The sequence below is a fragment of the Coenobita brevimanus genome, chromosome 47, assembly GCF_032717465.1.
Source record: "Coenobita brevimanus isolate Jiangsu-jjx chromosome 47, ASM3271746v2, whole genome shotgun sequence".
NCBI lineage: Eukaryota > Metazoa > Arthropoda > Malacostraca > Decapoda > Coenobitidae > Coenobita > Coenobita brevimanus.
This window is the reverse complement of record NC_137000.1, coordinates 17200356-17226515: the sequence shown is the minus strand read 5'-3', so window position 1 is coordinate 17226515 and position 26160 is coordinate 17200356.

The window sequence follows — 26160 nt, the reverse complement described above, 5'->3', positions numbered from 1 at the left end:
TCTTTCTAAGATCAGAATAATGATATCTGCCAATCATAAATGGTTCAAGTTTTCTCCATCTGTGTATGCTCCTTTGTCTCCAGTTCTTGCCAGCTGAGAATGCATTCAAATTATGCTGTAGATAATTTTGGTGAAACTGTATCTCATACACAGACACCTGTCTAAATCATAATTATTTCTGAGTCTTTATGTATCCAAATTATTGCGGTTCCCTCTTTGTATGCTTTCGAGCAGCTTAATAGTGCTCTAGTTTACTCCCTGTTTCCGCAAAGAATTTATAATTGCTATGTGCCCCACTGAGTCGAAAGCTTTTTCATAATCAGTAAAGCCTAAACGTTTACACTGGCATAGTATATTCCGTAGTTTTCTCAGTTACCTCATTCATTGTGTGTAGGTGATCAGAAGTCGAATTCCCCCTTCGGTATCCTGCCTGTTCCTGAGGCTGGTTTTCTTCCAAATCTATTGTTATTCTGTTCGTAAGGACTTTAGTGAAGAGTTTGTAAATAACTGATAATAATCTAATAAGTCGATATTTACTAAGAGCTTTTAAGTCGCCTTTCTTGTAAAGCACATTAACTATCGCATTACACCGTGTTTTGAAAAATTTCTTCATTATATATTGAATAAGACTGTGGACGAACCGGTTTTTAACTTCTACACCTTCATCTGACAGTAAAATTGATACCATTCCATTTTTCTCTTGAGGCTTTATCTCTCTTCACACTTTTAAAGGAAAGGTTTACATCATCTGGTATAAGCATACTTCTGGTATTTCACATCACTTGTATCATCTGAAATGTTAGCTATTGGTAATATTGTCTTTGATGCATACAGTTCTTTGTAAAATTCTTCAACTCTCTTCACCATCTTTTTGCATTTATTGCCCACTACTTTTGTCTTTCAGTTATATAACTTGTTGCTTTCCCTAGCGCCATTTTGCTCCTGATCTGTTTCAGACTTTTTCTTGTTTTGGTAGTCTGATATGAACCATGTTTCTTTCTCTCTCTCTCTCTCTCTCTCTCTCTCTCTCTCTCTCACTAAGTTTATTCTCTCCAACAAATAAAACATGTTTTCATCCCTGTTTGTTTGTTTATTCTCTCCGACACAGAGAGTATGTTTTCACCCCAGTTTGTTTGTATGTTTGTTAGTTTGTTAACAAAATTACACAAAAACTACATGACAGATTTGAACCAAATTTGGTGGGTCGATAGCCCATGTCCCAGGGAACAATCATTTTACTTTTGGGAGCACTCCCTTTGTGGTGTAGTGGTTACAACTCCCCGACGGATTCACATCCTTCATTAAGCGAATATTTGATCCCCAAGAGATGAATGGATATTTTTGTCTCCGACAAGGAGAGTATGTATTCATCCCTGTTTGTTTCTTTCTTTGTGTGTGTGCTAGCAGGATTACTCAAAAACTACAGGAGAGATCTGGACCGAATTTGGTGGGTAGATAGCCCATGTCCCAGAGGACAATCTATTAACTTTTGGGACCGATTCGGATCGTATTAAAGACTCTGGATCCAGAAAACACTTTTTGCAAAACCCTAATCAAAGATGAAAAACCCAAACCCGTCATGATGCATGGTTTGGAAATTACTTTACCCGTGTCAGAGAAATGCGCTCCACTGAGTGCCCCTCCAGTCGATTAACTTTTGGGACTGATCCGGATCGTAAAAATTCTGAATCCGGAAAACACTTTTTGCGGAACCCTGATCAGTGCTGAAAAAACCTAACCCATTATGAGGAGTGATTTGGAATACGTTGCCCTTGTCTGAGAGATGCGTTCCACCGAGTGCCCCTCTAGTTTAATTTTCCTCTTTCTGTTGCACCTTTCTTTGTTTTTACTTTCATCACTTTTCTTTTCATGAACTGGAGGGTCATATTTAAATGACTGGTGGCTTTGGTTGTATTAGATTTTCTACCTCCACTGACTTCCCTAACACTTTTGCTTGTCAGTCATTCAACACATCAATGTCACACTCGTTATAACTCATAGTCTGAATTCTTTTCTTTATTTCTAACTGGGAGGCAGCTTTGTTTTCGATTATTTTTTGTTGTAATATATTTACCTCCGCCAAGGAGGTTATGTATTCATCCCTGTTCATTTGTTTGTTGGTAGGTTTGTCAGCAAGATTACACAAAAACTACTGGACTGATTTCCACGAAACTTAGTAGAAGAATGGGCCTTGGCACAGAATAGACTCCATTAAATTTTGGTGCTGATCTGGATAAAGGTGCGGATCCAGGATTTTTTTTTCTTCACTTTCTTTACAATTGCGAGATAGGGCGTTGTTCGACATTTTCGTAAATTTTTCAGTGAATATTGCATGGATCTTGATGAAAAAAAATCAGGCATATTTAGGATGTTGGTATCTACGAATGTGTACAGTTTGGCGCGGATCCATGTTAAATTCCGGATCTAGCAGATTTAAATATGCTTTTATAGGGGAGTAGATTTTTCCAACTGCATGTTGGACCTTGGCGGAGGTATGCGCTCTACTGGATGCCATTCTAGTTTTATTTTTAATCAGCTTCTTGCACTTCTGAAACTGATTGTAGCTGTGCAACTCACCACTCTCTGGTCACTTCCTACATTTATTATTTTGATAACTGCCATTAGTGATCGTGTGTCATGAATGACATTGTCTTGGGAATATTAACAAGTCTCTCACACGGAACGAGTATAAGTCCCGGGTAGCTACCTCCCTGTCTCGCTATCTGTTTCTCTCTCTCAAATTGCCAAGCCCTTCTCCCGTCACCTGCCTCCTCTGAGGCCTGTCTACTTCTCTCTTGCCTGTTCTGTGGCTAATCTCCGTCTGAGCTCTCTTTCCTAAATTCTGGTGTAGCAGGGGTGTGTCACGTGTGTTCCTCGTGGATGGAAAGTTCACGCAGCCTGTGTGTGAGCATGTGTGTATGTGTGTATATGGCCACTAGACGCTGTCGTGTGCCTATCAAGCATTCCTCGCGTCAGAGTGTGTAAGCATGTTTAGCACTGCTCGATTCTCGCAGACACAACACCTCTCATCATCTAACTCCCTGCTTCTATCTATCTATTTATCTATCTATCTATATAATATTTAGTTCTACATACTGCTCGGCCGCGCAAAAATGGCGTACCATCGACATTTAATAGTCATAACATATTAATATATATTATATACACGTTATAATGAACTTATAAGCTAATTTAAGTGAAATACATAATATTGTAAAAGTAACATAATTGTATGAATATTGTATACATATAATATAGTAAATAGTGATTATTCAGTAATATTACATTTTAAACAAGTTGTATACATATTTGAATAAATGCAATGGTTGTTGTATAACACTTTGTAAGACGTGCATGTACAACAGACGTACGCATATAATTGTGCAATGGTAATACTGCTAGGTTATACATTACATATTTGAGTTATCACTTTAGTAATGTCTAATATTTCACCTAACTTGTATGATGATACTGGTAATACAGAATTGTGCTATAATTGTATGACTTATAATATTGTACTAACATTGTGGTACTACATAATTGTAACATTTTATGAATTGTTACAAAATATTGTGTTAATGCATAATTGTGTTGGCCTTATAATTGTTGTTACATTTGTTAATGCAACTCTTACATAAGTGTCTTGGCCTTATAATTGTAGTTAAAGTTACATAAAAGTTACATCTTGTTAATGCAACCGTTTTGTCGTTACATAATTGTTACATATCGTTTGTAGGTACATAATTGTAGTTAAAGTTACATAAAGTTACATCTTGTTAATGCAACTGTCACATAAATTGGTACATATTGTTTGTAGTTACATAATTATAATATGGAGTAACATAATTGTAATAACTGCAGTCCTAACATATGCTGCGGTCGATGATAGTGATGATGTGTCATGCCACTTGTTTGTGGAGACAACAATTTGCTTTTTTGTTTGTAGTTTATGTGGTATTTTGGCATATGTAGTAACACTTTCACTTATTTTCATTTGTTTGTTATGTGATCTTACTCTATTTCTCTTTTTTCTTTCTTACTTTTCTTTCTTTCTTTCTTTTCTTTTCTTTTTTTTTGTATGTATTGATTTTCTATAGTTTGTTTCTCTTTGCTTGTGTACGCTTTTTCCATGTTGTTCATGGTTGCATAATTACTGGCTAATTTCCTTGGGATACTTTTTTAAAGTTTAGTTTATATTGCATAGATACTATAAAATGATATTATATAGTCCCATATTTTGTTATTTTATATAAAAAATATATACACTATATACAGTATTAACTATACACACTGACTTGTTGTTCACCTGTACCTATCGTGAGTAATACTTGTATGTGTGTCAGCACTGTGTGGAAATCATTGTCTTCACGATTGTGTTGAAGATGTTCACTCTTGCTAACGGCATTTGTGTTGGCCATTTTTTTTTTTTTTCGTAAGTTAATTTATCTGTTTCCACTAGGTAGCTTTAATTAATAAATGTTTAATACAGTTCTTTTAATTGCTCACTGAGTAACTGTGATTGGATATTTTCTTTATCACTTTGTAGATATAATATGTATAGTTGTATATATGAAACACGTATTTTATGTAGGTATAAATGGTAACACTCGTTGGTAGTAAATAAATGTTATAATAAATGAATGATTATATACTGTGAAGAATATTTATTGTTGGTGCAAGTATTTAATGATTGAATTATGAAGATAATTGAAGTAGGTATATGAATTTAAGTTGTAACTATACAGTACGTTTTATATGTTTGTGCAGAAGCTTATTGTCTATCACTGTGTATTGTATAAATGAAGTAACTATGTAACTCACTAACTTTTACCGTGGTGGGAATGGTGTGAGTGGTGGTGCAGGTGGTGTGTTGACTGACGTGGCGTATTTTCAGCAAGCACGCATGATGACCTCAACTTCCCACACTGGTAGCTGTGGTGAGTGAATGAGTAGCAATGAGTAACTTGAGTGAAGACGGATGAGTAAGACGAGTTGTGAATAAGGACTTGATGTTTTGCTGCGTGTCTTGACATCTGGGTCAGGCGGGAGAGAGTGGTGTGCTTGTTGCTTTGGTTTTTCCTCCACTTTACTTGCTTCGTTTTATATTATTCTTGTTGCTGCTTGAAGTTACGTGAAGATTATAGAATTGTTTCGTAGACTTGTAGACTATTTGCATTGTAGGCTGTATTTTGTAGGGATTCACTGTAGAACTGAAGCTAATCTTGTAGAGTCTCGCCTGCTTTTGTAGAAATTTGCTTTTAATCGGGAGACGATGTCCGTAGTTTCGCTGGTTCGGCGTAGAAATTGTAAGATCGTATCAAGGCGTCGTGTGATCTCTTGACCTCTGCATCAACATGATGATCTGGGAGACGGAGGGGGCTGGATGGAGAGAAGCGTCAGGAGCTGGTTGTGTTGTTGGTTGAGAGAGAGATATTCTTGTTTTCAATCTTGATATTTTGTAGGAATTTAATGTTGATTCGTAGACGAGGTTCGTATCCCACCGCTGCCACCAAATGTCATGAATGTGTCTTGGGAATATTAACAAGTCTCTCACATGGAACGAGTATAAGTCCCGGGTAGCTACCTCCCTGTCTCGCTATCTGTTTCTCTCTCTCAAATTGCCAAGCCCTTCTCCCGTCACCTGTCTCCTCTGAGGCCTGTCTACTTCTCTCTTGCCTGTTCTGTGGCTAATCTCCGTCTGAGCTCTCTTTCCTAAATTCTGGTGTAGCAGGGGTGTGTCACGTGTGTTCCTCGTGGATGGAAAGTTCACGCAGCCTGTGTGTGAGCATGTGTGTATGTGTGTATATGGCCACTAGACGCTGTCATGTGCCTATCAAGCATTCCTCGCGTCAGAGTGTGTAAGCATGTTTAGCACTGCTCGATTCTTGCAGACACAACACCTCTCATCATCTGACTCCCTGCTTCTATCTATCTATTTATCTATCTATCTATATAATATGTAGTTCTACACGTGTTGTTCTTATCTGCTATCCTCTAATGTAGTCGATTTCACACTTTGGTTTTCCATTTGGGTTTCTCAAGGCCCATTTTCTCTCTGTTCTTTTGTGGACGAATGTGTTCATTTACTCTTATGTTATTCATTTCAGAAAAATTTACCACCTTTTCACCTCTGTCGTTCCTATCTCCTACTCCAGAATTTCCCATATTTGCTTCTCCATTTTTCGATTTGCTGACTTTTGCATTGAAGTCTCCCATGAGATAGTATATCTGGTCTTTACTTCTTTCATAATCTGGGAGATGTCATCATAGAATGTTTCTGTTTCTTCATCTGTTCCTTGAGAAGTGGGTACATATACATGCGTTACTTTCAGGGCATATCTTTGCATAGTAATTACAATCCATGTTGTTCTGTCAGACACAGTGTTGACTTTAACGATGTTTAATGCAAGACATCTATTAATTAGACATCCAGCACCACTAACTCTTTCATTCTGCCTTCCTCTGAAGTAAAATAGGTAGTTACTGTCTTGGAGCTGAGTTAAATTTTCCTCTTTTCTGTGCCTCTCAGACTTAAAATAACCCAACAAACTTTATATGACACAGCAACGGAGATATCAAGATTGTAATCGTCTGCAAGGCATCGTACTTTACGTTGAACGTGTAGATTTTCATGGATTAATATTTGTTTAATGAACCAGTCTCTGATTCGCCGAGACAGTGCTTACTCACCTTCTGTGGCACACTACCCGTAAGCACATGAGGCAGTGCGGTTGGACCATTAATAGACGACAATCTAACTGGAACGCCCATAACATCATTACGAGTTGAATTCGTATTTGGGCTCATATGTATATAGATAGATAGATAGATATAGATATATAGACAGATAGATAGGTGTGTGTGCGTGCGTGTGCATGTGTGTGTGTGTGTGTGTGTGTGTGTGTGTGTGTGTGTGTGTGTCCGACTCTGGGCATAGGTTTTACACACACACACACACACACACACACACACACACATATTTATATATATACGTGTGTGTGTGTGTGTGTGTGTGTGTGTGTGTGTGTGACTGGCCATAGGCTTCACTTCCGCTTCCCAAAGGTCCAGTGGTCTTTCTACATACCATACACCTTCACATGACATTACTTCGACGCTAACGCCCACTATCCATATATATATATATATATATATATATATATATATATATATATATATATATATATATATATATATATATATATATATATATATATATATATATATATATATATATATATATATATATATATATATATATATATATATTGTTATGGAACAGAGAAAGATAATGTACACTTTAAGTGAGAATACTAAAAATCACTACTGTCCCGTAAAGTTCCAGGTTCAAAACAAAAGAGTTAGGTAAAATTACAAGTTAAAGTTTAATGCTCAAACTAACAACAAAACATTCAGGACTCATAAGCATAATGTAATGGCAAAAAACAGGTTAAATATATGGTTAACTGCAATAGCCTCTATTAACACGAAATTAGCAAGAGTAAATTTATCTAAGTCAGCCCTGATAAAATGAGAAAACCAGATAATACTCAGTGAATACAAGATATATTATTACAGATACAAACTATTATTACCACTGGCTGACAATATGAATTACAAAAACTTTACTAGGCCTACGAATCAACACCTTATGCTATACAGCACAAGAACAAAATGCAATAACACTCATACTCAAATTACACAGCTGCTAGATAGTTGGAGACTTCCTGAGCACTCACAATAATAACAACTGTACAGGGGAGGACAGAGATGTGAACAAAATGAGGAGTAGATCTAAGTGGCAATTAATGTAGAGACTGAGCTCATTATATAGGGGCCAGCAGAGCTTGATACAACTTGTAAGAAGGACGCGCAAATGCAGCCAGAGGGGACAAAGAGATGACAATCCTGCTCTGAACAACAGAAAGAACGACTTACTCTATTATAAGGGAGGACGGGGGGAGTGAGGTAGAACACGCTCGTGATCAAACATGCAGCATACTGTACGTTAGAATTACACAAAGAATGATGAAATCATAGGTTATGTAACACCTCCCCACAAAGAAAAAGAAATTTACAAAGGAAATTTATTATTACTCTAAAACAATCTGTCTAAAGTCTAGATAAGCAATCTGCAATAAAATTTTCTTTCCCCTTGACATGTTGTATGTCTAATGAATACTCCTGAAGAAGTAGACTCCATCTTGTCAATCTCTGATTTTTATCTTTAAACTTACTAAGGAATTTCAGTGGGTTATGATCGGTATAAACGACTATGGGGTCAAAACCAGAACACAAATAAAATGAAAAATGCTGTAAACCCAAAATCAAGGCCAAAAGCTCTTTCTCAATAGTTGAGTAGTTCTTTTGAGGTGGAGTGAACTTCTTACTGTAGTAAGATACAGGGTGTTCAATACCCTGATCATCCTCTTGCAGCAAAACAGCCCCAGCTCCTGTATCACTTGCGTCAACAGCCATCTTAAAAGGATTAGCAAAATTTGGAGTAGCGAGCACTGGCTGACTTAATAGGATAGCTCTAAGTTTGGTGAAAGAGGATTCACAGTTATCGGTCCAGACAAATTTAACTCCCTTTTTCAGTAGGTCCGTAAGTGGTGATACAAGAATCGAAAAGTTAAGAACAAATCTCCTGTAATAACCTACCATTCCCAAAAATCTTTGTAGCTCTTTCCTACTTTTAGGTCTGGGAAGATCACTTATAACCTGAACCTTAGCTCCTGGTGGTGCAACATGTCCATCACCAATTACGTACCCAAGGTACTGAACTTTAGCTTGAACAAACTCACACTTTGATAAATTAGCTACAAGATTAGCCTGAACCAAACGCTCAAGAAATTTACTGACATGGCCTAGGTGATCTTTCCAGTTCTCACTGAAGATTAATACATCATCAATATAAACAACACACCCTGCCAAACCCTCTGTTACAACATTCATGAGCTTCTGAAATGTGGCTGGTGCATTCTTCATACCATATGGCATTACAGAACATGCAAAAGTCTTTCCTAGTGTTACGAAACATGAGATCTCCCTAGCACGTTCAGTCATAGGTACTTGCCAGTATCCCTTTAACAAATCAGACTTACTTATGTACCTAGCCTTTCCGATCTTGTCTATGCAATCTTCCACACGAGGGAGAGGGTAAGTGTCTGTTTTGGTTATCTGATTAACACGTCTGTAGTCAATGCAAAGCCGCTGTGACCCACCTGGCTTAGGGACTAGAGTGACAGGAGAACTCCACTCGCTCTGACAGGGCTCAATCATCTTGTGGACCAACAAGTAGCCAAGTTCCTTCTCGATGAGAGGAACTTTCACTGGGTTCACACGGTAAGGAGGCAATTTAATTGGCTTTGCGTCTCCAACATCGACATCATGCATCAACACAGTGGTTCTTCCTGGAGTGGCATGGAACACTTGCGGGTACTCCTGCAGTAATGCCGAAAACTCCTGCCTTTCCTCGGGAGCTAGATGAGAAAGCTTAGTCTGGAGATCATTCATGATATCAGGATTCTTCCCCAAACTATCACTCAGGCTCATGCTGCATGGGAGAACTTCACTTGCAGACTCGGGTGGAACAGCTACAGTGCAGACTGGGTTATTTTCGTCCCGCCTATGATATAACTTTAGCATGTTGATGTGACAAAGTTGCTTGTTCTTTCTACGATCTGGTGTGGCGATGACATAGTTGACATCACTGAGTTTCTTCTCCACGAAATAAGGACCACTAAACTTGGCTTGAAGAGGTTGCCCATGCACCGGTAGCAGAATCAAAACCTGATCTCCTGGCTGAAAGTGGCGTAACCTGGACTTCTTATCATACCAAGTCTTCATCTTCTCCTGAGCAGCTCCTAAATTCTCTCTCGCCAGCTGTAAAGCAGTGGACAGCCGTTCTTTGAACTTCATCACATACTCCAGCAGGTTGACGTCATCTTCCTCCGACAGCCAGCATTCCTTAAGTAACTTAAGGGGTCCTCTTACTTCATGGCCAAACAGTAGTTCAAAAGGTGAGAAGCCCAGTGATTCATTTGGAGATTCTCTTGCGGCAAATACAACGAATGGAACACCTTTATCCCAGTCTTTCTGATGTTCCAAACAGTATTTCTTGAGCATCGATTTGAGTGTTTGATGATATCTCTCCAGCGCTCCTTGGGTCTGGGGATGGTAAGCTGAAGACGTGATCTGGGTAATGCCCAACTCTTTCAGAGACTGCTTGAAAACATTTGACATGAAATTACTTCCCCGGTCTGACTGTATCTCCTTGGGCAGACCAAACTTTGTGAAGAACCCTAGCATTTCCTTAACCACGTTCTTTGCTGAGATATTTCTAAGTGGAATGGCTTCAGGATAACGAGTAGCCATATCAATCAGGGTCAACACATAAGAAAATCCTGAAGAAGTCTTAGGAAGAGGGCCCACAATATCCACCAACACACGGGTGAATGGCGCCTCGAAAGGAGGAATGGGAACTAGAGGTGCAACCTTTTCGGTCTGATTACACTTCCCCACAACTTGACAGGTGTGACAAGACTTACAATACCAAGAAACATCCCTGAAGATACCTGGCCAGTAGAAGTGTTTCAAAAAGCGTGCCACAGTCTTCCTCACTCCAAGGTATCCTGCCAAACTGGAATCATGAGCCACTCTAATGATATCCTGCCTACAAACACGAGGGACGACAACTTGATGTACAACCTCCCATTCACAGTCGGCTGATGCTGTTGGGGGTCTCCACTTCCTCATAAGTACTCCTGACTTTATATAATAACAAGCAGAAGCACCAGCTGACTCTTCCTCACTGCAAGCAGAGTTAGCTAGACCTTTCAACTCAGGGTCAGCAACCTCCAACTCAACCAACTCTTGACGAGACAAATTATCAACACTACGGGGTACTACCACATCTGGTGAGTGGTCCAAATTAGCAAGAAAAGTGTCAGCTAGGATAACATCATCATCATCATTATCCTCTAAGTCACCAGTAACTTTAGACTTAGCCCTAGTGACAGCACATGCAGAGAACACATCAGGGACATCACAATACTGGGCCGCAGCCACTGGCTCACTAGACAACTGAGGAGCTGGACACACTTGACTTCCACCAATATCATTTCCAAGTAAGAAAGTTACACCTGACATTGGGAGTGTCTCAACCAACCCAACCATAACAGAACCATTATCAAAACCAGACTCTAAATTCACTCTGCACAGAGGGACAGAGAAGTAATTATTCCCTACACCTTGTAAGATTACAGTTTCATCAGAGGAATTAACATTAGAGCCTAGAACACTGGTCAGCATAAGGGATTGGCAAGCACCTGTATCACGATATATTTTAACTGATTTCCTGTATTACTGTCCAGAGGACTGACAAAACCATCAGACAGGAAATTAGCACATGAACTCTTGAGAGTGTCACCCACGTTACTGCTCAAAAGAGGAGCTTCATCATGGGAATTTAATTTACCCCTCAAAGCAGGTTCAGTTAACTCAGTTAAAGAATTCTGGGAACTCTCAAGGGTGGACACTAGACCAATTGACTGAATATTCAAAGACTCCTTTTTGTTCACATCACGCTGTCTCCTGAAACATTTCTCCGTAGTATGAACAAGCTTACTACAATAAGTACGTTTACTTTTCTGAAATCTAGAGGTGGAGCTGGTATTTACTTCCTGAGAAACATCTTCTTTATTCTCTTTCCTGTTACCTGTACTCTGAGTAGAGGCAACGAACTTACTCTCAGCTTTCCTTTTTTCTTTAGAAAAAGGTGAGAAGTGACTGAGAACATATTCATCAGCTAAAACTGCAGATCAGACAAATGATCTATTCTTCTCTCATCAAGATATAGGCTTACATCTTTACTAATACACCTTTTGAAGTCCTCCAGCAAAATCATCTGCTTAAATTTGTCAAAATCAGAATCCACATTCTTAGAATTTATCCACTGCTCTAACAGATCTTCTTTGATTTTTGCATACTCAACATGGGATTGCTTATCTTGCTTATAAGTTGTCCTAAATTTTACTCTATAGGCTTCAGGAACAAGCTCATAGGCCTCAAAAATCAAGCTCTTAACTACATCATAATTATCAGATTGATCCTGAGGCAAAGATGCATAAGTTACTTGAGCTTTACCGGTGAGAACAGTTTGAAGGAGTGCTGGCCAATACTTTTTGGGCCAATTAAAACCTGTAGCTACCCTCTCAAACAACTGAAAATACTTTGTTAAATCAGATTCATTAAAAGGAGGGACAAGTTTAACATTTTTAGCCACATCAAAATCATCAGAGCTAGATGATCCAGTTCCACCTTGTTTCATGCGATACTCATGGTCTGCCTGAATCCTAGCAAGTTCAATTTGTGCCTGAGCCTGTACCTGTGCCTCCTGAATACGAGCATTTGCCTGAAATTCAGCCTCCTTAGCACGAGCCTCCTGCAGGGCTAGCTGTAACTTAGCTAATTCAATCTGCGTTTGCTCATTTGGAGGAGTTACATTGAACAAGCTTTCATTAATCATGTCAACAATTTGATCTTTAGAATGATGAGAGCGAACAGCAATTCCCAATTGTTGAGCAACAAGCTTAAGTTCATTCTTTGTTCTGTTTTCTACATCACACACTGTTTGCACATTTGACAAAAAATCTTTGGCTTCATCAAGAGTAGTAATAGTAGACATCATGAATAAATCACAGTCACAAAATATCAAGCAATATCCTTATGATAATATCCTGAATATCCTGATATGAGATCGCCAAATTTATGTTATGGAACAGAGAAAGATAATGTACACTTTAAGTGAGAATACTAAAAATCACTACTGTCCCGTAAAGTTCCAGGTTCAAAACAAAAGAGTTAGGTAAAATTACAAGTTAAAGTTTAATGCTCAAACTAACAACAAAACATTCAGGACTCATAAGGATAATGTAATGGCAAAAAACAGGTTAAATATATGGTTAACTGCAATAGCCTCTATTAACACGAAATTAGCAAGAGTAAATTTATCTAAGTCAGCCCTGATAAAATGAGAAAACCAGATAATACTCAGTGAATGCAAGATATATTATTACAGATACAAACTGTTATTACCACTGGCTGACAATATGAATTACAAAAACTTTACTAGGCCTACGAATCAACACCTTATGCTATACAGCACAAGAACAAAATGCAATAACACTCATACTCAAATTACACAGCTGCTAGATAGTTGGAGACTTCCTGAGCACTCACAATAATAACAACTGTACAGGGGAGGACAGAGATGTGAACAAAATGAGGAGTAGATCTAAGTGGCAATTAATGTAGAGACTGAGCTCATTATATAGCGGCCAGCTGAGCTTGATACAACTTGTAAGAAGGACGCGCAAATGCAGCCAGAGGGGACAAAGAGTTGACAATCCTGCTCTGAACAACAGAAAGAACGACTTACTCTATTATAAGGGAGGACGGGGGGAGTGAGGTAGAACACGCTCGTGATCAAACATCCAGCATACTGTACGTTAGAATTACACAAAGAATGATGAAATCATAGGTTATGTAACACCTCCCCACAAGGAAAAAGAAATTTACAAAGGAAATTTCTTATTACTCTAAAACAATCTGTCTAAAGTCTAGATAAGCAATCTGCAATAAAATTTTCTTTCCCCTTGACATGTTGTATGTCTAATGAATACTCCTGAAGAAGTAGACTCCATCTTGTCAATCTCTGATTTTTATCTTTAAACTTACTAAGGAATTTCAGTGGGTTATGATCGGTATAAACGACTATGGGGTCAAAACCAGAACACAAATAAAATGATAAATGCTGTAAACCCAAATTCAAGGCCAAAAGCTCTTTCTCAATAGTTGAGTAGTTCTTTTGAGGTGGAGTGAACTTCTTACTGTAATAAGATACAGGGTGTTCAATACCCTGATCATCCTCTTGCAGCAAAACAGCCCCAGCTCCTGTATCACATGCGTCAACAGCCATCTTAAAAGGATTAGCAAAATTTGGAGTAGCGAGCACTGGCTGACTTAATAGGATAGCTCTAAGTTTGGTGAAAGAGGATTCACAGTTATCGGTCCAGACAAATTTAACTCCCTTTTTCAGTAGGTCTGTAAGTGGTGATACAAGAATCGAAAAGTTAAGAACAAATCTCCTGTAATAACCTACCATTCCCAAAAATCTTTGTAGCTCTTTCCTACTTTTAGGTCTGGGAAGATCACTTATAACCTGAACCTTAGCTCCTGGTGGTGCAACATGTCCATCACCAATTACGTACCCAAGGTACTGAACTTTAGCTTGACCAAACTCACACTTTGATAAATTAGCTACAAGATTAGCCTGAACCAAACGCTCAAGAAATTTACTGACATGGCCTAGGTGATCTTTCCAGTTCTCACTGAAGATTAATACATCATCAATATAAACAACACACCCTGCCAAACCCTCTGTTACAACATTCATGAGCTTCTGAAATGTGGCTGGTGCATTCTTCATACCATATGGCATTACAGAACATGCAAAAGTCTTTCCTAGTGTTACGAAACATGAGATCTCCCTAGCACGTTCAGTCATAGGTACTTGCCAGTATCCCTTTAACAAATCAAACTTACTTATGTATCTAGCCTTTCCGATCTTGTCTATGCAATCTTCCACACGAGGGAGAGGGTAAGTGTCTGTTTTGGTTATCTGATTAACACGTCTGTAGTCAATGCAAAGCCGCTGTGACCCACCTGACTTAGGGACTAGAGTGACAGGAGAACTCCACTCGCTCTGACAGGGCTCAATCATCTTGTGGTCCAACAAGTAGCCAAGTTCCTTCTCGATGAGAGGAACTTTCACTGGGTTCACACGGTAAGGAGGCAATTTAATTGGCTTTGCGTCTCCAACATCGACATCATGCATCAACACAGTGGTTCTTCCTGGAGTGGCATGGAACACTTGCGGGTACTCCTGCAGTAATGCCGAAAACTCCTGCCTTTCCTCGGGAGCTAGATGAGAAAGCTTAGTCTGGAGATCATTCATGATATCAGGATTCTTCCCCAAACTATCACTCAGGCTCATGCTGCATGGGAGAACTTCACTTGCAGACTCGGGTGGAACAGCTACAGTGCAGACTGGGTTATTTTCGTCCCGCCTATGATATAACTTTAGCATGTTGATGTGACAAAGTTGCTTGTTCTTTCTACGATCTGGTGTGGTGATGACATAGTTGACATCACTGAGTTTCTTCTCCACGAAATAATGACCACTAAACTTGGCTTGAAGAGGTTGCCCATGCACCGGTAGCAGAATGAAAACCTGATCTCCTGGCTGAAAGTGGCGTAACCTGGACTTCTTATCATACCAAGTCTTCATCTTCTCCTGAGCAGCTCCTAAATTCCCTCTCGCCAGCTGTAAAGCAGTGGACAGCCGTTCTTTGAACTTCATCACATACTCCAGCAGGTTGACGTCATCTTCCTCCGACAGCCAGCATTCCTTAAGTAACTTAAGGGGTCCTCTTACTTCATGGCCAAACAGTAGTTCAAAAGGTGAGAAGCCCAGTGATTCATTTGGAGATTCTCTTGCGGCAAATACAACGAATGGAACACCTTTATCCCAGTCTTTCTGATGTTCCAAACAGTATTTCTTGAGCATCGATTTGAGTGTTTGATGATATCTCTCCAGCGCTCCTTGGGTCTGGGGATGGTAAGCTGAAGACGTGATCTGGGTAATGCCCAACTCTTTCAGAGACTGCTTGAAAACATTTGACATGAAATTACTTCCCCGGTCTGACTGTATCTCCTTGGGCAGACCAAACTTTGTGAAGAACCCCAGCATTTCCTTAACCACGTTCTTTGCTGAGATATTTCTAAGTGGAATGGCTTCAGGATAACGAGTAGCCATATCAATCAGGGTCAACACATAAGAAAATCCTGAAGAAGTCTTAGGAAGAGGGCCCACAATATCCACCAACACACGGGTGAATGGCGCCTCGAAAGGAGGAATGGGAACTAGAGGTGCAACCTTTTCGGTCTGATTACACTTCCCCACAACTTGACAGGTGTGACAAGACTTACAATACCAAGAAACATCCCTGAAGATACCTGGCCAGTAGAAGTGTTTCAAAATGCGTGCCACAGTCTTCCTCACTCCAAGGTATCCTGCCAAACTGGAATCATGAGCCACTCTAATGATATCCTGCCTACAAACACGAGGGATGACAACTTGATGTACAACCTCCCATTCACAGTCGGCTGATGCTGTTGGGGGTCTCCACTTCCTCATAAGTACTCCTGACTTTATATAATAACAAGCAGAAGCACCAGCTGACTCTTCCTCACTGCAAGCAGAGTTAGCTAGACCTTTCAACTCAGGGTCAGCAACCTCCAACTCAACCAACTCTTGACGAGACAAATTATCAACACTACGGGGTACTACCACATCTGGTGAGTGGTCCAAATTAGCAAGAAAAGTGTCAGCTAGGATAACATCATCATCATCATTATCCTCTAAGTCACCAGTAACTTTAGACTTAGCCCTAGTGACAGCACATGCAGAGAACACATCAGGGACATCACAATACTGGGCCGCAGCCACTGGCTCACTAGACAACTGAGGAGCTGGACACACTTGACTTCCACCAATATCATTTCCAAGTAAGAAAGTTACACCTGACATTGGGAGTGTCTCAACCAACCCAACCATAACAGAACCATTATCAAAGCCAGACTCTAAATTCACTCTGCACAGAGGGACAGAGAAGTAATTATTCCCTACACCTTGTAAGATTACAGTTTCATCAGAGGAATTAACATTAGAGCCTAGAACACTGGTCAGCATAAGGGATTGGCAAGCACCTGTATCACGATATATTTTAACTGATTTCCTGTATTACTGTCCAGAGGACTGACAAAACCATCAGACAGGAAATTAGCACATGAACTCTTGAGAGTGTCACCCACGTTACTGCTCAAAAGAGGAGCTTCATCATGGGAATTTAATTTACCCCTCAAAGCAGGTTCAGTTAACTCAGTTAAAGAATTCTGGGAACTCTCAAGGGTGGACACTAGACCAATTGACTGAATATTCAAAGACTCCTTTTTGTTCACATCACGCTGTCTCCTGAAACATTTCTCCGTAGTATGAACAAGCTTACTACAATAAGTACATTTACTTTTCTGAAATCTAGAGGTGGAGCTGGTATTTACTTCCTGAGAAACATCTTCTTTATTCTCTTTCCTGTTACCTGTACTCTGAGTATAGGCAACGTACTTACTCTCAGCTTTCCTTTTTTCTTTAGAAAAAGGTGAGAAGTGACTGAGAACATATTCATCAGCTAAAACTGCAGATCAGACAAATTATCTATTCTTCTCTTATCAAGATATAGGCTTACATCTTTACTAATACACCTTTTGAAGTCCTCCAGCAAAATCATCTGCTTAAATTTGTCAAAATCAGAATCCACATTCTTAGAATTTATCCACTGCTCTAACAGATCTTCTTTGATTTTTGCATACTCAACATGGGATTGCTTATCTTGCTTATAAGTTGTCCTAAATTTTACTCTATAGGCTTCAGGAACAAGCTCATAGGCCTCAAGAATCAAGCTCTTAACTACATCATAATTATCAGATTGATCCTGAGGCAAAGATGCATAAGTTACTTGAGCTTTACCGGTGAGAACAGTTTGAAGGAGTGCTGGCCAATACTTTTTGGGCCAATTAAAACCTGTAGCTACCCTCTCAAACAACTGAAAATACTTTGTTAAATCAGATTCATTAAAAGGAGGGACAAGTTTAACATTTTTAGCCACATCAAAATCATCAGAGCTAGATGATCCAGTTCCACCTTGTTTCATGCGATACTCATGGTCTGCCTGAATCCTAGCAAGTTCAATTTGTGCCTGAGCCTGTACCTGTGCCTCCTGAATACGAGCATTTGCCTGAAATTCAGCCTCCTTAGCACGAGCCTCCTGCAGGGCTAGCTGTAACTTAGCTAATTCAATCTGCGTTTGCTCATTTGGAGGAGTTACATTGAACAAGCTTTCATTAATCATGTCAACAATTTGATCTTTAGAATGATGAGAGCGAACAGCAATTCCCAATTGTTGAGCAACAAGCTTAAGTTCATTCTTTGTTCTGTTTTCTACATCACACACTGTTTGCACATTTGACAAAAAATCTTTGGCTTCATCAAGAGTAGTAATAGTAGACATCATGAATAAATCACAGTCACAAAATATCAAGCAATATCCTTATGATAATATCCTGAATATCCTGATATGAGATCGCCAAATTTATGTTATGGAACAGAGAAAGATAATGTACACTTTAAGTGAGAATACTAAAAATCACTACTGTCCCGTAAAGTTCCAGGTTCAAAACAAAAGAGTTAGGTAAAATTACAAGTTAAAGTTTAATGCTCAAACTAACAACAAAACATTCAGGACTCATAAGGATAATGTAATGGCAAAAAACAGGTTAAATATATGGTTAACTGCAATAGCCTCTATTAACACGAAATTAGCAAGAGTAAATTTATCTAAGTCAGCCCTGATAAAATGAGAAAACCAGATAATACTCAGTGAATGCAAGATATATTATTACAGATACAAAATATTATTACCACTGGCTGACAATATGAATTACAAAAACTTTACTAGGCCTACGAATCAACACCTTATGATATACAGCACAAGAACAAAATGCAATAACACTCATACTCAAATTACACAGCTGCTAGATAGTTGGAGACTTCCTGAGCACTCACAATAATAACAACTGTACAGGGGAGGACAGAGATGTGAACAAAATGAGGAGCAGATCTAAGTGGCAATTAATGTAGAGACTGAGCTCATTATATAGGGGCCGGCAGAGCTTGATACAACTTATAAGAAGGACGCGCAAATGAAGCCATAGGGGACAAAGAGTTGACAATCCTGCTCTGAACAACAGAAAGAACGACTTACTCTACTATAAGGGAGGAGGTGGGGGGAGTGAGGTAGAACACGCTCGTGATCAAACATGCAGCATACTGTACGTTAGAATTACACAAAGGATGATGAAATCATAGGCTATGTAACAATATATATATATATATATATATATATATATATATATATATATATATATATATATATATGTGTGTGTGTGTGTGTGTGTGTGTGTGTGTGTGTGTGTGACTGGCATAGGCTTCACTTCCGCTTCCCAAAGGTTCAGTGGTCTTTCTACATACCTTACACCTTCACATGTCATGACTTCGACGCTAACACCCACTGTCCATACTGATATATATATATATATATATATATATATATATATATATATATATATATATATATATGCTCGACTCTGGGCATAGGCTTCGCAGCCTGCTCCCAAGGCCCAGTAGTCCTCCTACATATCGTACACCTCTACATGCTTGGGCTGTCTTACACAGGACTGTTGTATTCGTATCAACGGGGGTAATTCACATGTCCTTGGGTCGTCTGGTAGATCAGTAAATTCTGTTTTAATTGAAATTCAGATCCTTAAACCGTTCCCTGCCGCAGTCGGGATTCGCACCTGGGTTCATCAGGACTGCAGGCCACTTCTCTATCAATTCGGCTACCGTCGACGTATACCTATATGAGTACTCTGCGTGGGTATGCTAATACTGTATTACTATTATATGGCCAGTACTGACTAAGCTAACCTTTGGGATACCTTCTTGCACCGTGATTTGTATTCATTTATGTATTGTCTTACATACTGTATGGTGAAGTAAGAACTAATATATGTTATAGAAATTAAATGAATCAGATTTTGTGATGACAGCTATGATAGTTAGCAGGCCATAAAATGCTACTGACTGTGAGTTAAGTTTTAGATTGATTGTAAAAGAATTACTTTTGATAAAATTCATTATGGCGCTCATTGTCAAGCGACTGGTCTCCAGAATAAATGTCGGGCCTAGGTAACAGTTCGAGTCCCTGTGCAACTGACGGGACATGGTATGTATGTGTGTGTGTGTGTGTGTGTGTGTGTGTGTGTGTGTGTGTGTGTGTGTTCTTACCTAATTGTTCTTACCTAATTGTATCTTTACAGGAATGAGTCAAGCTCGTACTGTCCCGTGTCTTAAACCATATTTATCGTACATATCCCTAAATTTGTTAATTGTTTTGGCACACACTATTTCATTCGGTAGTGCATTCCACTGATCAATTGCTCTATTTGGGAAACTAAATTTCCTTACGTCTTTATCACCTCTCTTTTTATGCAATTTTTTGCAGTGTCCTCTTGCTGATGCTTCCCCATACGTTAAGTAATCATTTATGTCTATTTTCTCCTTCCCTGATATACATTAATATAGCATAATCATGTCACCTCTTTTCCTTCTCTCCTGTAATGTTGGTAGATTCAGTTTATTTAGTCTTTCTTCATAGCTTAGATCCCTTAAGCTTGGTACCCATCTTGTAGCGGCCCTTTGAACTTTTTCAATCTTATCTATGTGTTTTTTGAGATGAGGACTCCAGACTACTGATGCATATTCCAGGGTTGGTCTGATGAATGATGTTATTATCTTTCTTAGCATGTCTTCATTTATGTAGTGTGTGTGTATGTGTGTGTGTGTGTGTGTGTGTGTGTGTGTGTGTGTGTGTGTGTGTGTGTGTGTGTATGTGTGTTTATTCTATCGCCAATTATCTAATATTCTATCTATCTATCTATATTTGCCAGACGCCATCATCCCGTAAGGGGTGGCCTTTTGTCTTTGAGTTAGTTGTTTTACCGGGAAGGGCACCAACCCTCCACCATCCCATTTGTTGCCACGTTAGGAACACGTATGGGTTGGTTATAGGGTTTCCACCCAGCATTGCAAATGGTTTCCTGGCTTACAGGAAATCATTAGGCTTGTCAATGAATGTAAAGACACCTGAAAAGGAAAGAAGTGTCATAAAAGGTGACAGCAAAGATGGGAGAAATAGGAGGAGAAGAGGGCAGACAGAGAAAAAGAATAGTAAATATGACGGAAGAAGCATCCAACACTACATCAAATGAGTGGACGATGTTCGTCATCACCTACCACCAAATTGCTGACTAGTAATCCAGCGACGACGTACAAAGGAAAGCAAACAGCAAAAGACCTGTTGGTCCTTTCGTGGCTGTTTGGTATAGGGAAGGTTATAACTAACAAAAACAATCTATCAGCTAAGAGACAAGGATAGTAAACCAAAAAGGCTCACCCCTCCCCACCAAACCCTGCAGCCGAAGCCGGCAGGCAATAGTGAGAAGGACCACCATGCAGCATAGAAAAACTGTCAAGGAAATTTATTCTACACTATCTTCCTGAAAAGGAGAGTAACATTAATTCAGCAATATTTATCGATGCTGTTCAGCAGTTGTATCTTCCTGGCTCTGAAAAAAATAATAATAATAATAATAATAAACCACAGAAATATGTTATTGAGTGAACATACTTAGCTGGAGGTCAGATGACAGATAGGCCTACTTATCCAAGCGATTTTTCAAGGTTAGTACTGTGTCACAGTTTACGACATTTGAGTGCAATTTGTTCCATATATTTATAACTATTCAATAAAAAATGCTTAGCATCATGTAACTGAAATCATTTGCCAATAGTTTTATGCCCATTACCCCTAGAATAGTTTGAGCAATCAACTGTGAAATATTTATCGGTGACAATATTATCGTGTCCTTTGAATATTTTGAATACATGAATTAAATCTCCTCGTAACCTCCGTTAAAGTTTGGGTAAAGAGATTCAAGGTTTCTAAAGGTTCCTTGTATGGTTTATTTCTCAGTCTCGGCTATCTAGGTATCATCTTTGTCACCCTTCGCTGTACTCGTTCAAGTTTCTCCAAATCCCATTTATAATAGTGAACAAAATTGAACGCAATACTCGAGGTGCGGGCGTATTAAGGAATTACACAAAATGAGGACGATAATATCGGATTTATATTCAAATGCCCTACCTATGAATCCAATCAATTTATTGGCTTTTTTAAACAGCTTCTGTACATTGTTTGCTTGGTTTAAAATAATTTGTTTTTACACCTCTAAGTCTTTTTTATGGTTTACCCTATCAAGTTGGAATCTATTCATGTTATAACTAGCTCTTACATTTTTAATGCCAGTGTTTAGCACTTTACACATATTAATACTGAAATCTATTTGCCATGTTTGTTCCCAGGTAAACAACTGATCAAAATCTCTGAAATACCTGCCTCTGCAGCGCTGTATCCTATTTTAGTAACATGAGCAAATTTTGAAATCTTACAACATAATTCATCATCAATATCATTTATGTATATTTTTAAAAAAAGACTAGGACCTAACACTAAATCTTGAAGCTCTCTGCTTGTAACGCTTATCCTGTTTGACTCTTCTCCATTTATTACAACTTTTTGCTTTCGTCCGGTGAGCCAGTCTTCTACCCACCTGAGCACACTGTCGTTGAAACCATGTGCCTTTAGCTTCTGAAGAAGTCTATTGTGTGGGACTCCGTCAAGAGCCTTCTGAAAATCGAGGAAGACAACATCAACAGATTTAGTCTCATTGTGCGTGTTCAATATTCGTTGAAAAAGTCCAACAGATTCATGAGGCAAGAGCTATTATTCTGAAAACCATGTTGCGAATCTTTGATGAGATTGTTTCTAAGTGCTTCACAAACTGGTCTCTGATAATAGTTTCGAGCAACTTGCAAACCACTGATGTTAAACTAATTGGGCAGTAGTTTTCTGGTTGTGCTATGTTGCCTATTTTGAATATTGGGGTTAGGTTTGCAAGCTTCCATTCATGTGGCACCTTACTGCTCTTTCGTGATAAGTTAAAATGTTCAGATAAAGGCTATTATATTTCATTCTGCATTTCCTTTAATACATGTGGCAATATTTTGTGCGGTCCTGGTATTTTATTCTCTTTTAATTTGCTAACTGCAAGTAGTATGTTACGATCACTAATTGTAATATCATTGATTATGTTGCCCACATATGTAGAAACTGAGGGCTACTGCAGGAATCGTATGTATATTTTCTGTCGTAAATACAAAGGTGAAGAAAGTATTAAGAAATTCTGCCATCTTAGTTAAGTCATCAGTGAGCTCTTCGTTATCTGAGATTAAGGGACCGATTGTTGGAGTTATTACCTTTTTGCTTTTTATGTAACTGAAAAATTCTTTGGGATATGATTTGCTGATACTGGCAGTATGTGCCTCAAGGTTTTTCTAACTGCATTTAATTAATGTTTTCGTTTTCCATCGAAGAGCATCGTATTTGTTTTTATCACTTTGACTCTGTGGTATTATAATTTATATATGCAAGATTTTTTGCTACTGGACAATGTTTAATATACGGGTTCCACCATTTGAGTTCAGAATTTTTGGCAGGCATTCTGTTGCGCTTTGGAATACCTAACAGCATTGTTGATAGTTTGTTAAAAATTTCCATGAATCATTGATATCTAATGTTTCGACAGTGTGATGCCAGTCACTATTACATACAATTGTTTTAATTTATTCAAATCTGCCCTCTTATAGTCATGCACTTCCTCGCAACTAGTCCTGACATTGTCTTCAGTGAATTTAATATTAAATGTAACTATGCGATGGTCACTTGTACTAAATTCTTCTCCAACAATAATGTTACTCACTAAAATTTCTGGTGTGGCTAAGAAAAGATCTAGGATGTTAGCTCCACGTGTCGCATCACTTTCCTACAAGTTTGTATGTAGGTCTGACCCTGTGTGCGAGTATAGGGCTCCTCATTTCAGAACTGGTAAATTAAAATCACCAAATATTACAGTGCTTAGCATACAAGAGATTTCGACAGTTTGATTTCATATTTCCTTATCAATGTTGAGTGGCTGACCAGGTGGAAAATAAATTAAGCCAAGTGTGATTTTATGACAAGATTCGTTTCTAAGCTGAATATAAAATTGTGTCAATGTTTTCAATGCATGTCTTGGTAATCACGACTGGATGAAATCCTGATTTAATATATTACAACATTCTGCCCCCTGATCCATTCTTCCTTTCACAAAAGAAAATATATCCTCGTAAATTAAATCCCACTAGAAAGTCTCTTTGCTCAGTATTTAGCCACAACTCTGTTATATCAATTACCTCATAATCTTCAGTAAATACAAGGGCCTCTAAATCAGAAAATTTATTGCGCAGACTACTCGCACTTACTAGAGGAGCTTAATTAGTTTACCTTTCTGATGTGGGAATTGATTTATCAGATCATATGATATCTACGTTCGCCTCCCATGATGCTTGCTTTTTCTCCAGAAAAAACTTACTGCATCACTAAGGAAACAATCAAGACAGGAAGAGCCAGCGGCATTGAAGTGTAGTCCATCATTCACAAACAGTGTTCGCTGCTTGTAAAACTGGTTCCACACGTTGATGAATTCAACACCTTCCTACAAGCAAAGTGACTTGATCTTGTTATTTACACTAAATGCTTTGCTGGAGAAGGCATTCCTTGCATCAATCCTTGAGAGAATACCTGAAATTAAAATTTTGTTAGTTTTATCCTCGTAGCATCGAATCATCTTACTGTCCTTCTCCATCAGCTCCTCTGATGATAATTAGTACCTGCGTGAATAATTAATAACAAGGTGCTTTCGTTTAGAGGGAGCCCTGCCCCAGAATTTCACCAACTGACCACGGATGATGAAGTCCCCCACAACCCATGCCTCATGGGGCTCTTCCTCGGCTTCCGCAAGAATCTGATATTTATTGTATGTGGTTACTGGAATGATGTTTCTTTTTCTCGCAAACCCTGCTTCATTCAGCACTGTCTGGAACTCATTGTGTAAGGTGGGGGGAGAAGTAATTACAGCGGGAAGAGGATGATCAACCTGAACAGCAATTGGTCGAGCAGTGGCATTTTCCTCCACTGTGTGTCCTACGTTACTTGCAGTGAACTCCTCCATCACATCAGCTTCTCCGGCCGTGCTTTGACGTAGTTTGCACATCATGTAAACGAAGAGGCGGTCCATGTAAAAAGATCCAGTGAAACTACCGGAGCAGGCTAGACAAAGAATGTTCTGCGGCATTCTGAAATTTACTGTGAAGACTTACAGGAGGAAAAAAAATCAAATATTACTGATTAGAACCTGGACGAGATATTGAAACAAGAACCAGTTACATTTACAAAATCTGCTAGCAAAACAATTGCAATTTAAGTAGTACTTACAGGTGAAGGTTTTGCTGGTGGAGGTTTGTTGCTGTTAAAACTGTACAGAATAGCTACATTACTGGTTAGTAATGTACTGTGCCTGCAGAGGGTTTATCAATAAACTGTTACAGAAAATGGAAAGCTAAAAGTTACCTGGAAAGAAGATATAAAACTATACTATAACCTGATATATAACAACAATGATGTCACAACGCAGCCATGCAATACACAAACAAATATATTATCACCTGAAAAGTCACAACATATGAAAATACAATTTTATAATGCCTGTAAAAAAATGGAGAGATTAAATTCGAGAGATATTTCACTGTAAAAATTAATGTATGTAGAAAAAAAAAAAAAAGAGTTCTTGAGAACAAGACTTGTCTGCCACTGCAGATGTAAACAAACGATGACGTAATCACTTGTTTCACAAATTTATCATTTACAGTTATAAGCTAATGGCTCACTGCTATAAAGGAAAACACTATCTTAATCCATTAATACTAAAATTAGGTTGAGACAGAAAAAAAAAAAAAAAAACTCTTCCGGCCATCTGGCAGGAAACGACGGAATAAGTTACTAATCCCCAATATTTGGTTTGGTGTGGGTCAGACTGTTGAGCCGGGGTGATATACAGATCCTGGGCCACGCCTGCACCTACCGGGTGAGGCCGAGCATCAGGCGCTGGCGGCAGCTTTACTACCGCGGTACTCTCACCTGCCCTGGCTGGACCTCCATCACTGGCTCAGGTAGGTTGTGATGGCGATAGTAATAGTGAGAGAAGGTTGTGATGTTGGTGGTAGCGGTAATGGCTGCGATGATTGCGACGGCTTTATTGCAATGGAGGTGGTGATAGCACTGGAGGGATTAGTGATTGCGGTGGTGGTAGTGGTTGTGTTGGTGGTAATGTGGTGGTAATGGTTGTGGAAGTGGCTTAGGCAATGTTACTTGGGTTTGTGCATGCGATGGTGGTGGTTGAGGGTCTGAATGTGAGATACATTGA